General features: G+C 38.6%; 1 protein-coding gene across 2 annotated transcripts in view; it reads left to right on the forward strand.

The window, feature by feature from the left end:
* mrtfbb (myocardin related transcription factor Bb) overlaps positions 1 to 17,321 on the forward strand; it is a 62,563-nt gene that overhangs the window by 1,938 nt on the left and 43,304 nt on the right. The gene's annotated exons all lie outside the window — the stretch shown is intronic.

The following is a 17,321-nucleotide window of genomic DNA, read 5'->3' on the forward strand; positions in this document are numbered from 1 at the left end:
GACTCTTCTACAGTTACGTCGTGTGCTAAGACCTACTGAAAATGAAAATTTGCGATTTTCTACACCTATATGGCTAGGAACTACTTTCTCATTCCTGCGTAATAGTTGCGGATCTTCGCGGCCGTACCATGGCTGCAGCGGCGCAATGATTCGTTGGTATTCTGTGAAACATGGTGGTAGTTACACCTTCGACTTACTATCACAGCCCTTTACAACACACAGAACCATGGCTAATCACACAGCTAAATCCACAACACAATTTGTCGGCTGCAAGCCTGAAACTTTCTCTGCAACTACACAAACTTAGTGCCGGACTTGTAAAATGAGCCTATTTTCAAAAAAAAGTGGAGTGTTCCTTTAATTAATTTCCGATTGATTGCATGTGTACCATACACTGGTTTTCATAAACTGGTTTTATTATTTTAAGTTTATTAATTATTTAAAAAATCAACTATATTAGGATACGCCAACAGAAGTAATTTTAGAGGCTGGAAGTTGAAATACCTTCTTAAAGTAACAGCGGCATATTTTGTGCACCGCAAGTGATAAAAGAGAATTCTAACACAAAATGTGCAAGTCACACGCATCTGCTAAATGAATAATTTGTGTGCTTCACTCGAACAGGTGTGATGGTTGTATAAACGCTATAAACAACTGAAACAGTCTTTATAGCTCATTAAAATGTTGTTAAGTATGCACACACTCATGGCATTATGGGTGTGTCTGCAAGGCAGCATTGTTGAGCGTTCCCATGCCGCGACCTTTAGTCTCAGTGTGATTTGTGTGGAGGCACAGTGCATGAAACACTCCCAGTGTTTACTGCCACAGGCGTGAGCAATTACTTCAGGTAGAAAATCTTTAATTAGGCCGGATTTATGCCTAAATATAGCCTGGATCGTGGGCCACCTTTTCTTGAAGTACATTAGGTACATTAAATTCAGTTCAATAGGTCGTCCTTTTGATCCACAATGTCACTACACTTACAGTGTGTACTGCTATTGTGTTTATGTCTATTTGCAGTCATTGTAGTCAAGGAGAACATGACAACCACCAAAAACTGGAGGAACCAGATTGTTATTATTGATATTCTCATATTAATGGCTGGGCTTTGCTACAATGTGACAGACAAACAGAGTTGTCAAAAATACTGAATGTGTGTTATGATTTGAGAATAATATTTGCAAGCAGCTCTTAAACGGCAGAGCCATGTGTTTTAATTGTTTATCTGTGCCAGTTTGCCTGCATAGCATCAAATGCCACCTTATTTTTCACAGCTTCTCTGCTTATAGACCTTATGTAGTCCCGACACTTTTCAGTGCCGCGCTCGTCGTGTTCTGTCTTCCGGTTTGTCCTAACACCTCAGTATAGTGATGGGGACACTATACTGTAACAAGCACCGTCCCTTGGATGAGACGTTAAACCGAGGTCCTGACTCTCTGTGGTCATTAAAAGTCCCAGGATGTCCTTCGATAAAGAGTAGGGGTGTAACCCCGGCATCCTGGCCAAATTTGCCCATTGGCCCCTGTCTATCATGGCCTCCTAATCATCCTCTTACATATATATATATATGATTGGCTTCATCACTAGGCCTCCTCTCCACCAATCAGCTGGTGTGTGGTGGGCGTTCTGGCACAAAATGGCTGCCGTCGCATCATCCAGGTGGATGCTGCACATTGGCGGTGGTTGAGGAGATCCCCCCTTCTATGTACAGCGCTTTGAGTGCCTAGAAAAGTGCTATATAAATATAACAAATTATTTATAAATTATGAACTTTGGTTCGGACCTTGGTGCGGACCTTCAGGTGTGAAAACGCCCTTAGTGTGTTCACACCTGACAGGATTAGTTCGATTAAAATTAACTCTGGTTTGATTGCTCTGTTAATACGGTGTACTTGAGTAAGTGTGATCTCTGCCATCCAAACCCCTGAAAAAAAGGGGGCACCAGTTCGCAAACTCTGGTGCACGGTATGAATGCAACATGGACCAAAGAGTATGGCTGAAGCAGGGCTAAAATGTATCAAGAGAATGAATAAGTGAAGCAGGACTAAATGTATAAAGAGAACCGAACACATGCTTAGTCTAAAGATCTCAATAGTATTTCTCTCAAAATATGTTTTAATATTATTCTTTGCCCAAAATAGTTTTTTCCCACCTATAAATAGCTGATGTTATGGACGTTGACTTGAAAAAATAAAGCATTCTTCATTGATGACAGGCTGAATTTTACCAACCGCAGGTGTCAGTTCACCACAGCATATTTCACATACATGTGTCATTCCTCAAGCAACATGTGCTGAGAAGATGAATGGTGAGGACTGTTCCCTGTCTTTGAATCAATTTAAAGGAATTCTGACTTTGTCTTAAACAACGGCCCGTGTTTTGCTACTGGCTTTCATCCTCTGGTCCGTGTCCTCAATTCTACAGTTAAGACAGGACCTTTAGACTACAGCTGTGCTCAAGCAGAACTTGAAAGCTGGAGTTCCTGGTATTTATAGTGACTGTAAGCATAGTGTGTCCCTGGTGGTCTGGACATTGTTTTCCTAGTCTGCTGCGTCGCCTGTTTGACTTAAAGCTTGCGGCCTCAGCGTTGTTATCGTTACCTGTTATCATCGGGTAAATGTTATTTTGTGCATTTGAACCGTAGTTTGGAAAGTTAAAGTTCACAAACAAGAATGAGATCATTGCTTTTGTAGATATCAGTGTTCCGTTAAGCCAAACATCTTCCTGGCTTTTTTTTAGTTCGCATTTCAAACGAATGCCTGGAAAAAAGAGAATCGGGACAAATAACCCCCCCCCCCCCCTTACTCTGCTCACATGACACAATAACATTCCACTGAGATGTCATGTGATGTGACCTCACAGGCTTTGATGCTGATGAACCAGATTCATATCCATGCTCAAGTGTCCTCAGATCAAAAGCCGTCAACATAATTATTAAGTCAGCGCTGCCAACCAAAAGTTAAGCCTCTCAAATGGTCGACGAACTTGCGTAGGACGCGCTGTGATAATATTGCGCAAAATGACTCGTGGGGTCGCGCTTGTTTTCCTCGTACATCTGTCCTCTCTGAAGCAATATACTCCATTAGTATATTACAGAATGAGACAGAAGTGAAGTTAGCATGTTTCGTTAAGATATAAACGTTTGAAAAATGCCAAATCATGTGGTGCGCCTTTGAGAAACATGCATGCGTGGGTGGGTCTGGGGCATAAAATAGGAAATTATATGTCAATTATATTTAACACATGACTGTGTGTCAAGCTCAAGAAATCTCTATAAATATCAGATGATTTGACCTTATTAAGGCAGGATATGATTAGTTCAGGTTGCAAAATGTCATGTGGTGTGACTCGGCCAAAAATATTTAAAACATTTTAGAAAATAGTGATTTAGACAGAAATCCAAATGTATTCAATACATGTGGAAAAAATGTGATCCTTGTAGGAATGGCTCAATACCATAATTTTGGCTTCAGTACAGTACCACAATCTAATACAGAAGTACCGAAATTAAATCCAGACCATACAGGGTCTGAAATTTGGCGCGGGTGTTGCGCATAATTTTACTCAGTCTCGCAAGTTTGGGGTTTATGAAGCGGGAAATTACCGCTAATGTTTATTATTAAAGAGCACTGATTATGGCATTTAAAATGTTCCAAATATTGTTTTAGAAGTCCCCAACAACAGTTTTGCATGCATGCAATGACAAAAAAGACTTTAGTTTTCTTATAATATGCATTTATTTTTACCTGTTTTGACAGCGATTCTCAAATGATTCCTTTAGTGATTCACTTTTCAAAACCCCGCCTTTATGTGACGCTAATCTGCGGTGATTGGTCCGATGACCCAGTCAGTTGTGATTGGTATAGTCTGTGCAGCAGATATTTTCGGAAACAGAAAGCCCATCAAAGTCTTATAGTGACAGTAATTTGTTAATATGTGTCAGGAGTTATGAATATGAAAACCACGTCGGTACCGTTTGATTGTAATATGAGCCTCAGCTGATCTCATTCATAAAAAAACTCCTCGACTCTCCTCACGAAGACTCGCGACAAATCAACATCCCTCAGGGCTTTTAGTTCAAAAGTGTGCAGATGAGGAGACATATTGATAGATTCTCATATGTCTGTGTCAAATTTCTAAACAGAGGAGTATTTTTTTATTCAATACTTCCTCACCTAATCATGAGCGAATATCCAGACTTAAAACTGTGAATGTTGTCAGAGAAATTCGCTAAATGTCCTCTACAGAGGCAAAACCTCTATGGGTCTCAGGAGTATATTTCTGTCTCGTGCAGAGTGGCATTTATATTTAGATGTCTCTTCCGAAACTTTGCTTCATACAATTGGCCGTAATAGTTTTATTCAGTGAATGTTATCGACCAGTGGTTCTCAAACTTTTTATACCAAGTACCACCTCAGAAAATATTTGGCTCTCCAAGTACCACCATAATGACCAAAATTAAAATACAGTAGCGTTATGGCCTAGCTAGTCAGCTACAGCTCAACACAGTTCAAAAACGAGGCAGTTTATTCCAAATAAGAAGATTTATTGTTGTCAGCCACTTTAAAATACACAGTCAATACACAGTTTGTACATTAACACTGCACTGTGCTTACATACAGGTAAATAAATAATTAATTAAATAATGATTACATTTAAATGTGTTGTAAAGTTAAATTAAAACTGTACTTAACTTCAAACTCTATCCAAATAAAGATGAATTTAAAATGTATGTATTTTAACATTCATTTATTTAGTGATTCCTCTGCGTACCACTAGAGGCAGCCTGAGTACCACTAGTGGTACTCGTACCACACTTTGAGAACCACTGTTATAGACTGTAGCCTCGAAAGCGAGCCAAGATCGCTACGATCACTAAAATGCTGTTGTAAATAGTGCAATAGTATGCGTGCAAATATTATGAGGTAATGATATAACTTTTATAACTCATTCTCAGAATAGAGAATAACACAACTCATTGATCATTGTAACTAATTTTGCCAGCACGGGTCATGTGCACATATTACTTGTTATACTATTGTTATACACCGGATGACATTTTAGATTAATTGAATTTAAACTTTTGTTGAAATTGTATTTATGTTGGACACTCTTTGTTTGTCATTGCCTCAGCTGTCATTGTCCCAGTTTGTTTTTGAGTAGTAACTAGTACTGGGGGGTATTCCAGAAAGCAGGTTATGTGACATACCTGGGTTTGTTTAAGAGTAAGTAAGCGGATAACCTCAACTTTCGGTTCCAAAAACGGAGGTAACTTTCAGGGTATGTAGCTTAAGAGGTATTCATTCAGATGCATGTTATATATTTAATATAGTTACATTAATGTAACCAAATTTGTTATATAGTTACAGTTATATTTACAATTCTAACTCTACAGTATAATACAATATACAATGTTATATTCATTCTAAAGCACTATTATAAAAAGGTAATGTTTAAATGTTATTCAATTCAAATGTATTATTTAATGTATTGTCATCTCACACATGGATCTGCATTCAATTAATTAGCATCAAAACAAACAATATAATCCTTATTCTCAGTGAATAAAGATTACTTATTAAACGAAGAGATTGAAAAATGACTGCACAACCACCAAATAGGTGGCGATGAGCACTAAAGCCGGTTGCACACTGTGCGATTTTGGCCACGATTTGGCCATCTGAGACAAATTTTGCAAATCCTAAAATATCCCTCTGATCCTAGGCTAAAATCTGAAGTCTTTGATCGTTAGTTTGACATGGCAGTCGATTAATGACCGCTGCGATCAAATTTTACCTCAGACGAAATTCTGGCAGTGTCAGAAGTTTTGGCGCACAGTCCTGCAGTGTGACTTCTCCTACGACCTCCGTCAAATTATCTTCGTTTTTCAAGACAAACTATGACCAAAATGAGCGCTTGAGATTTCTTTGTAGCGACCATTTCAATCCCTGTGTATAATGCAGCTCACTTTCTCTGAACACGTCATTGATTGATGATATAAAACTCTGGACGTGTTTTCTTGCGTGCGTCCGTTTTTAGCGCGGCTTGACTATCGTACAGTCTGACATTAATGACAACTTAGATCTTACAGTGTGACATGGCTTACAGCGGGAATCATGCTCGTACAGTCTGACAAGGAACAATCGTGACGGACTATTATAAATCGCTCAGTGTGCACCCGGCTTAAGTAGGTTATGTAAATCGCCATTAAACGAAGAAGAGGAAGTAGAATGGCAGCGTCTGTTTCCAAGAATGTCTTGTGTGTTAACCAGGGACATACTCTGAGTTGTCTGAACTTACTCACGTCACGGTTTTTGGAACCAGCATACCTCGAGTAAGCAAGGTTTGGGTTAATCAACCGAGAGTATAATGGGTATGTATATGGTAAGTTAAAGGGGTGGTAAAACACATTCTTTTGAAGGCTTGACTGTGTTTGTGGGGTGCACTGTAACATGTGTTCATGCTTCGTTTTAAAAAAAATTGCCTTATTTTTCATATATTTGACCTTTATTCTACACTGCTCTGTCCCTCCTTGTAAAACGGTCTGATGCTTTCCGGGTTGTATGAAGCCAGTCCCTCAAAAATACGCGATGGGCTCAGATTGGTTAGCTGGCCCAGTGTGTTGTGATTCGCTAAACGCCTAGTGCACGTATGTCGGAAACGTCACGCCCCTTACCTTTATCGGAGGCTGTGCTTTGGTCAGTGTTAGAAACAACGGCGTCAATAAAACCATACCAATCTGAGCCCGAGTCAGACCCAGAACATTTGAGTGAAGATGATCGAGCAGAACCTGTTCAGTCCTCAAGAGTAAAGACTGCGGATCTATAATGATCGCTACTGAATGGCACTTTAACTTTTGTATTTTTAGAACGATTATAGCCAAATATCTGTCACAAGAACTAACCCAAAACAAACACTAAGCACTGGCTTAAACTAGTAAGTTAGCCAAATCACACACAGAACCATGTTTAGCATGCCTGTAGATAAACAATACATAAAAGCTCTAATCAAAGAATCATTTACACTAATGCCAGGTTCGCTGTTGAGATTTTAACGTTAGTGCTTGTAACGATAGGTGTTCGTCGGATAACGTTAAGCAGGGCTCCAGAGTGCGACTAAATGGTCACATTTTGCGACTAAAATTTGAGAGTGTGCGACTGAATTTTACATCCAGTCGCACATGTGCGACCAGTAAATTTGCCTGCTGTCGGTACAGGAGAAATTAAGAAAATACACGTACTAATTATAATTGATAGACGTTATGTCTGGCAAATTCTATCTTTGCCAGCCGTTTCTATATGAGAGAATATTAAACCATTTGTCCGTGATGCATTTTTGCCATTCGCAATCCAGAAGAGAGAGAAAGCGAGTGAGCTCTCTCACGTGGAGCTACAGCGAACACAACACCACAGTCAGCTTAATGAGGGACGATGGCCAAGAGAACTACACAAAAGTTTAGTCTGCTTAAACTTTAGGGATGTGCTGTGATATTAATCTAATTTTATTTTCGATTTTGGCTTCCAAGAATTATAAAAAGATGGTATGAGGTAAAACTATTCCTATAGCCGTGTTCGTCGAGCTCATGCTTCCCTTCACAGCTGCGCTGTCATTTCTCCCTAAACCTAAACTAAACGCCAGATTCAGTGATTGTTGTAAACTGCAGTCTCTACTGTTGCTAAACTGCGGGATGTGTTCGATAATAAAGAGCTATTAAATGCACAATAATCCAAGCAAGAGACGCTGTTTCCAACTTCAAGGCGGCTTATGTGTGTGTGCTGCGAAATGGACCGACTTGCACTTAATATTTTAGTTCTTCGTGTGCGCGTCTAAACCATCAAATAAACAACAAATAGCCGCCGCCGGTGTCAAAATGACCGGATTGGAGAGTAGTTATTTTAACAGTTTATATCTTAAATGGGCGTAAATAGTTTGGAGAAATAGGAGAATATGATATTATTAGTTCTACATTCGATCGGTCTTAAAGGGGCAGCGTCTAATAAACCTGCTGACGATTGAGCCATTAATTAGAATCGAACAAAAGGCAAATAGAAAATATTCACATCTCTTGAATTAATAACTTTAGCTTTTATAAGCATTAATCTATCAATTTATACAGTGAAAACTATGCAGTGCTATTTTACATTTCATTACTTTATTAGATTTCTTTGTAGGTTTGTTCTTTACTGTAATATTAATGTTAGCAGACCTTCTGAACGCCTGCACACTGGTCCATTTACAAATGGATGTTTATATTTTTTTCAAACTTTGCGGTTTCTTTTGCTATAGATATTTTACTTTTCAGATTATAAAGCCATGTTATTTATGTTCTTAATTATGTTTTTTTTTTTCATAAAAATAAAATAAATAAAGTATAATAAAAAGAACCGGTAAGAATACTGTTAAAGTACCGGATCGATAAGCAGTATCGGTAAGAGTAGTAATACCATTAAAACCTTAACGATTCCGATCCCTATTAGTAATACAGTGGAAATTAGTAGATTTGGTTAGCATGTTAATTTACGGTGTGCGCCCCTAAAATTTCTGGTTGTGCCCCTAAAATTTTCAGTTGGGGGCCACTGTGCTCCTAGTGAAAAAAGTTAGTCTGGAGCCCTGTTAAGTATGAATGAGCATTTAACAGACTGGTTTGCAGAACAGCGTTGTCATCTGTTTACTTCCTTGCTACAACCTATTACAGGAAAACACATCGATGAAAAATAAATCAGACTTACAGGTTGTGGCCCGTGAACAGCTTCTGTTTGTAAATCCAGCTTTCAGGACAAGCCGTTGTGCATATCCTGTATTGAACTCGCGAAGTTTGTGGAAGTTTGTGTTGTCCTCCGTGAAATGTGCAGCGCGCGCGTCGTGCATCCACGCACCGGCAGTGTTTTTTTCTCACGCAGCTGACGTTGTGCAAATCTGGCATTGAAATCGCGAAGACGGTGGATGTTTTCCTCTGTTAGATGTGCTGCAGGGAGCCCTGCGCGTGCCTGATTCCCCGCTGACTCAAACACACGTGCATATAACATGTTTTATTTTAAACGCTCTGCAACGCACCCCCGTCCCTATGAAGGCTGAACAGAGCAAGTACCCCAGACCTGCAATCCGGATGAAAATAACAGCGTTTCCTTGGCATCGCGGCAACAACACTCCAGCCTACTAACCACAACAGCGTCGCGATACAAAATGGCCTCACCCCCCCCCCCTTATTTAATATTCCCAGGAGGAGGGGTTTATGTAAATATTGGGCCTGGTGATGTCAGCAAAACCTGGGTGAATGTGTAGTAGTCCCTAGCGGCCGTTTGCTGTAGTCCTTAGAAACTGATTTCTTTAAAAGCAAATATCTCCCTTTGCTTTAAACTTTGAACGTTGTAACTTTGCAGATGTTGTTTATGCTCAAGCAGCAACATTACACGTTAGCTAAAGTTAGAATAGTGAAATCGTGGTTTACCACCCCTTTAACCTTGCTTTCTTCAATACCCCCCTGATGTCTGGTGTTGATATGTTTGTTTACCCTAAAAGAACACTATGAAAGTGCTTATTTCATCACTCTGACCTATGAATCAGACTGACAAACATCTGTTGTTCTGAAAAAAAGTGCGTAATGTTTGCAGTAATGTTAGTTTCAAGGAAACCTATTGGAACTCATAATAATTGCACGTCTCGCTTATTGGGTTGAATCATATTGTCCAAAAATGGGAAGTTGTTTCTGATAAGTAATTGTGTGGCCGTGTGGGAGGCAGCTTCTGAAATGGATTAAATCATATGAGCATTACTTTTAAGTGAATCTGCATCTTTTGACGGATTGATTTTAAGTCTATAAAAAAACATCAGTATATGCCGACTGGCTGACAGCTGGCTATTTTGATTTCTGGTTTAGCGATCCCTCACCTCTGACTCCCTGGTGAGTCCTGTGCTGGGCCAATGGCATGAGGGGAAGTGGGAGGGGCAAAGGCCATGTGCACTGCGCTCAGGGACAGTCTCTTGGGAATTAGCTGGCTTTCTGGGAAAGTTAAAATGTGGGATAATTTTTGGGATTGGTAAAGGAATTTCCCCCCTCTCTTTCCTTTCCTCACTCGAGCAGGTCTCACAGTGTTTTCTTTGTGCTGACTGCGTTCTCTGCATGCACATGGAAAAGCGTTGGAGGGGTTTCTTTTTTATATTTCTGATGCTTATTCTGGCCGGTCTCACAGCTATATTTAGTAGCACAGCTGACCCCCTCCAGTTTACTGTGGGATGAGTCATTCTGTGTTTGTGTGAGGAGAAGTTCTCATTGTGTAGTAATGTGGTAATACGGCCATAAAGTGTTCTGCCAAATGCCACTTGGATTGGTGTTTAGACTTTTACGGAACAACTGTTAACTATTTTAAATAAACAGAATTGAAAAACACACCTAGGATTTTTTCCATTCAACATAACAGAGTAAAAAAAATAAATAGCAAAATGTTTTATCAAGGCTATTACAATATCAATTAACGTGGTAACACTACGATAATGTCTAATTTGTTAACATTAGTTAATCCATTAGTTAATGGGAGCTAACTATGAGCATTATATTTGACAAATTTATGGTAACACTTTACAATAAGGTTGTATTAGTTAACACTAGTTAATGCATTAGTTAACATGAACAACGCCTCTGTTCAGCATTAGTTTGTTTATCTTTGTTAATGTTAGTTAATAAAGATACAGCTGTTTATGGTTTGTTCATGTTAGTTCACAGTGCATTAACTAATGTTACCAAGATTTGAATAATGCATTAGAAAATGTTAAAATTAACATTAACAAACATAAATGCTTTATAAATGCAGTTCATTATTAGTTCATGTTAACGAAAGAACCTTATTGTTGTAACATACTCCACTGGAGGCAAGTTTCAGAACTCAAGTGCAGCTTTTATTAACAAAATCCAAAACATAAAACAAAGACTTGACTAAACTTAAACAGAAACGAAGACTCGCCAACAAGCGGGTTACTATGTTCAATATCAGACAAAGACACACAGCAAAAATTAGGGTTTAAATACACATGGACTAATGACTGGACGAGGAACACCTACAGGCGCAACATGGAGGGAGCGTGAGCGGACCTGGACCCTGAAGCTTGGGCAGTTCATGGGGCCACAGAGGCACAGCCTTTCGTTGCTACAAGGTATCCACTGCCCCCCCAAAAATTGTCCTGGGGCGGAGCTATGGGGTCAAGGCCTGGAGCCCTCTCAGGACGCTGGTCTGGGGCTGGAGCGGGGATTGGAGACTGGCTTGACTCTGGACGTGGACGAAGCCAGACATGACAATGGGGGAAATGGAGGCTCTCTGGGGTGGTGGGTACTGTGGAATGGCATGGCTTCTCCGCAATTCCCACAGTAAATGCCGAGCCACTCAACAGGAGGGCATGATCAATATATTGGGCCAAGGAAAGATGATTCGTTCCCCCAGGCAGATGTGAGCAAATGGGCTCGTTTAGCCCAGAGCCATAGAGAGAGAGAGTTGCGACAACGGAAGTTCAAAACGCTTGATAGTCACGTGATTCATGTAGACCTCGAATAGTTCCAGGAAGTGCTTTGACGGGCAATTCAAATTGATAGTCACAGTGACAGAACTGCGCTTTTTGGTAATTAATAGTCAATAAATGCATTGATTTTCAATAATTTTATTACACATCGACATGTGTATGTAGCATGAGTATGTAGTTACAGCGATGTTGTTTTTAAAATATATATTTTTTTAATGATGAATAATCTACACAAGCAGGCTTTAATGTATAAGTTATTTTGATTAAAATGTGCTGATCATTTAAAATCTTACTGATTAAACGTCTTACCTTTTAAAAGAGCATCACAAACGGTCTGTTCTGCTGTAACTCTATGGCGCGGCTGCTACTTCCGGGAACTATTGAGAGTCTCCGCGAGCCGCCATTGCTGTAAAAAAAAAACGTTCCATTGCAGTCTATGGAGTTGTCGCAACTCTCTCTCTCTATGGCTCTGGTTTAGCCCAAACCTAAAAATGTCCTTAAGCGCAATGTCATTAAAGTCAGCTTGATAACAGTCCACAAAACTCCTCCACATTAATCCACAATGGATCGATGGCCTTGGCGCAGACAAAGGATGGGTTCTGCTGGGTTCATTGTTGTAGGTCTGATATTCTGTAACATACTCCACTGGAGGCAAGTTTCAGAACCCAAGTGCAGCCTTTATTAACAAAATCCAAAACATAAAACAAAGACTAGACTAGACTAGACTAGACTAGACTAGACTAGACTAGACTAGACTAGACTAGACTAGACTAGACTAGACTAGACTAGACTAGACTTCAACAGAAACAAAGACTCACCAACAAGTGGGTTACAACGTTCAATATCAGACAAAGACACACAGCAAACATGAGGGTTTAAATACACATGGACTAATGACTGGACGAGGGACACCTGTGAACACTGAGGAGACAATGAACCAATGACATGACACAAACACATGAGGACATGACACAAACACATGAGGGCATGGAAATCACATGACAAGACCAGGAAGTGTATGGCAGTAAACATAGCAAACTATGCATGCGTCTCAATCAGCTCCCTGGTTCAGTAGTCAGGGCACTGATCAGGACATAAGTCAATGGTCTGACTCCCTGATCAGTGCCCTGACTACTGAACTAGGGAGCTGATTGAGACGCACCCTAAGAAACATGACAGTGAACATGGCTGTGAACATGACAAACTCAAAAACATGAACATGAACCCAAAACACCCTGTGACATTTGTAAAGTGTTACCAAATGTATTGTTAACCTTTGTTGATGTTAATTAATAAAAATAAAAATTGTTAATTGACTGCTCTTGTTAGTTTACAGTGGATTAATGTTAACAGATACAACTTTTGACTTTAAAAATATATTAGTAAATGTAGAAATGCACATTAGAAGTATTGTTAATTTTTAGTTAATGTAGGCCCGGTTAAAGGAGGCGTGGCTTTGCTCTGAAGGGAGAGTGGTAGGCTTGCTGCGATAGTCGGTGTTGCCGGTGTTCAGGCTCAACACCGGTTACATCACATAATTTAGTTCAGTTAGAGAACGGACACTACAAATAAAAACTGAACGTGTCTGCTTAATAAAGCGTGAGCTGAACGAGAGTCGCTGCACAAATTAGCAGAAAGAGTCAGATTTCATTTATCGGAGTGAGGAGCTGAATGATAAGATGATCGCAGAAGATTTGGTTTTAAAGCTAAATGTAAAAGGGCCTGTTTAAGTGAGTTTGTCATTTTACTGTTTTGTTGTTGTGTTTTTCATTAAGAATAATAGGCTAATGAACACACAATTCAAACAACCCGCCACCGATTTTCGTGCTAATTCTAAACCGAAGGTAAAATGTGCACGGCCGCACTGTCATTCACGGTGCGTATCCACTGGTGCGTTTTCAGTTAATTCCTATGGAAGCTCAACTTCAATAGGAATTCAGTGAAAACACTTGCTTTGCAACGCTCCGTTATGAGCAGGGGTGCACATTTTACTTTCGGTTAAGAATTAGTGATTTAAAAGCCCCGGTTGGTATTACCGGTGTTGTCACACTTCGATTAACCGGTGACATCCTCACCATCACAACCCTAGAAGGTGGGATTTCATGCTTTCAAAGCTAGCTATTAGCTGCTATTGCTAGCCTTTCTGAAATTGCCTACCCTACCTTTAACTGCCTTTTTCTTACCTCTGTCATTTTTGTTGTGTGTTTATTTTGTCATTGAAATGAAAGCACTGAGCACATATTTACATATTCATCTAAATGTCGCTCTCAGCAGTGTGGGCGGTGTCGGAATTTTCACTAACAGTAAACCGTTGGTCATGTATTTCAAACTTTTTTTTTACCCCTAATCTAAAAACAAAAAATAACTTCGCTGTGAGCATAGATCTTATGTAGCCCCGCCCCTTTCCATGTCTGCGCTCGCTGTTTTCTGTCTTCCAGTTAATATTTCCAAAGCATAAAGGTAAGATCTTATGGATTTATGAATGAACTGCTAATTTTAAAATCTGTCTACTGGCATCGCTTTGAGTTGCATTTCATGTATGAAAAGTGCTTTACAAATAAATGTTTATTATTATTATTATTATCCGCTTCTAACTTTACATGATAACTTTCATTAATTCTACAATAGGTAAATCTACTTCACCAGCTAATTACTCTTTGACAGCGATGCCATAGAAAAATAGAGAAAAAAATAAATTCTAACGATGGCTATTCGTTCCAGCTTTACCATTTTTTTCAATGCATTCACTGCCTGGGAATCGAATCCATGACCATTGCTAATGCCATGCTCTGCTATTTGAGCTACAGAATCTAGAGGAGCTACAGGATCAATCTTCCTCCATAGGGACAGTCAAGTTGTTTACACTTGAGTTCTCAGTCATGCACATCTTCATTTCCTTTTCTAGGTGGAGTGAAAATGCATCCTAACACAAAGAATCCACAGCAGTGAACTGGCCGTTGAGTTAACTGGCCGACTGTGGTACAGTTATGTCCCCATTTGTCCTCTTCAAAACTGAAAACATAATTCTGTTTGAGGTTTCGAAATTGTGCTGGACTAAGATGAATTCTCAAAGTGTCACTGAGAGGGGCTTACCACTGATCCTTAGTGAGAAAACAGCCGAAAGTCCTTAAACTCAGCTGAATAAGATTGAAAGCAGGGAATGTGAGCAGGCAGGAACGCCAGCCAAGGCTTAGTCAAGTCATCGAGGCAGCGGCTTGTATATCTGGAAGAGTTAAGACATTCATCAGCCTGTTGTTTTTAATTTGCTCAAGATAACAAGATCATCTGCTTTCCATAGAAAGCGATTGTGAACTCAACAAGCATATAGTCCTCAAGTCCACATATTTAGGATTAAAGTTTTAATGATTTCATGATAAAAATCAAAAGCAATAGATGTTGAAGATAAAGCTGGTGACATTTTCTGCAGAGGGAGTCATGACTCATGAACATATTGTTCTGAGGGGGCTTCAGTGTCAGTCTTGGATCCCTTGGTTCCCTAGCTGAGATAAAACATGCCCAAAGGGAAATAAGCACTACAGGATGCTGTACGTAACCTCATGTATATGCATTGTAGGATGCGTTAAACTGATCAAAAGTGACAGTATAGACTTTTATGAGGTTACACAAGATTTGTATTTCAAATAAATGCTGTTTTTTTTTAATTCTCTGGGTTCTTTGATGAATAGGAAGAAAATATATCACAGTTTCCCCAGAATAATGTTAAAGGGATAGTTCACCCAAATATAAAAATGATCCCATAACTCACCCTCAAGCCATCCTAGGTGTATTCAACCTACTCAGAAAGTGTAATGTCTCACACAGTTCAAAACGCTTACGCTACGTCCAACGTCATCGTCACACCAGTTGTGCTTTTTCCGTAAGTTGAATACAGAAGGCAGTCTGCTAGAAGCTGGATATTTTACTTTATAAAGTGTGAAATATGGATATTTTTCTTATAAAAACCCATCGATTCCCTTAAGAAGACCTTTATTAACCCCCGGAGCCATGTGGATTAACTTTTATAATGGATGGATGGACTTTTTGTGGGCTTCAATTTTTGAATTAGTTAACTACATTAGTTAACATGAACTAATAATTAACTGCACTTATAAAGCATTTATGCATCTTTTTTAATGCTAATTTCAACATTTACTAATACATTATTAAAATCTTGTTAACATTAGTTATTGCACTGTGAACTAACATGAACAAACCATGAACAGCTGTATTTATATTAACTAACGTTAACAAAGATGAACAAATACAGTAACAAATTTACTGCTCATGGTTAGTTCTTGTTAGTTAATACATTAACTATTGTTAACTAATGACCATTATTCTAAAGTGTTACCCTGTTTTCAACATTGGTAATAATCAGAAATGTTCCTTAATGGAACACTCCACTTAAAAAAAAAAAAAAATAGGCTCATTTTCCGTCTCCCCTAGAGTTGAACAGTTGAGTTTTACTGTTTTCGAATCCATTCGGCCGATCTCCGGGTCTGGCGGTAGCACTTTTAGCATAGCTTAGCATAGATCATTGAATCTGGTTAGACCGTTAGCATCTCACTCAAAAATGACCAAAGACTTTCAAATTATAATCAAAGCAAAGTTCCTTGAAAAATAAATACAAATATTGAAAGTCTTTGGTCATTTTTGAGCGAGATGCTAACGGTCTAATCAGATTCAATGATCTATGCTAAGCTATGCTAAAAGTGCTACCGCCAGACCCGCAGATCGGCTGAATGGATTCGAAAACAGTAAAACTCAACTGTTCAACTCTAGGGGAGTTGGAAAATTTTCACAAAAGTGTTCCTTTTAAGCAGCAAATCATCATATTAGAATGATTTCTGAAGGATCATGTGACACTGAAGACTGGAGGAATGATGCTGAAAATTCAGCTTTGACATCACAGGACTAAATTACTTTTTAAAACATATTAAAAAGAAAACAGCTTTTTAAAGTTGTAATAATAGTTCACAATATTACTGTATTTTTGTCAAATAAATAAAGTGAGACTTTAAAAAAACATAAATCTTACTGACTCTTAAGGGTGTGCGATATGACCAAAATCTTATATCACGATATGAGTAATTTTATTTCACGATAACAATATATATCACAATATAGTTATTTTTGCTTTAAAAAAGGTTTTTATGATATCAATTTTTGATACTATTGAAATGCAATAATTATTTTCACCACTGTCAATATCATTTAAAAACTACTAGCCTAAAAAAAAACACTCAAGCTTACTGAAGACTAGTAAACTGTGATAAAGAAAGAGCAAAGAAAACAAACTTCAATAGAACAAAGACACAAATAAAATAGACCTACATGAAAAACTTAGAAAAACTACTTAAAAATTTATAAAGTAATCAAATGTATTAAAAAATACAATGCATAGTCTTTACTGTGAAAATTAAATATACGTGTATTCTTATTAATGTTACAAAAGTGATTCAGTCATAATAAAGACACAAAATACTATATACTTTTAAATACTGGCCGGTTATTGTCATTATTGTCAATTATCAGCTGACCTGTATCAGCCAGAATTGAAATATTGATGTGTCCCTCGTTTTGCCTTTTACATTTTTAACAAAAACCCAACAATAGTTGTGTTTAAATGTCAGATACAAATACAAAGACACAATGTTTTGTTTGGACGCTGCATTTAAAATTCAGACATGACACATCTGACAGTGTGAAAAAAGAGAACAGGTAAACCCAGTAGAGAGCAACACGTGGAATTTTTGTCTAGTTATGCTTTAATGAATATTAATGATCAATGCTCTGTTTGCAGAGCTTGTGTTT

Source organism: Gobio gobio (assembly GCF_949357685.1).
Source record: "Gobio gobio genome assembly, chromosome: 1".
Classification (NCBI taxonomy): Eukaryota; Metazoa; Chordata; class Actinopteri; order Cypriniformes; family Gobionidae; genus Gobio; species Gobio gobio.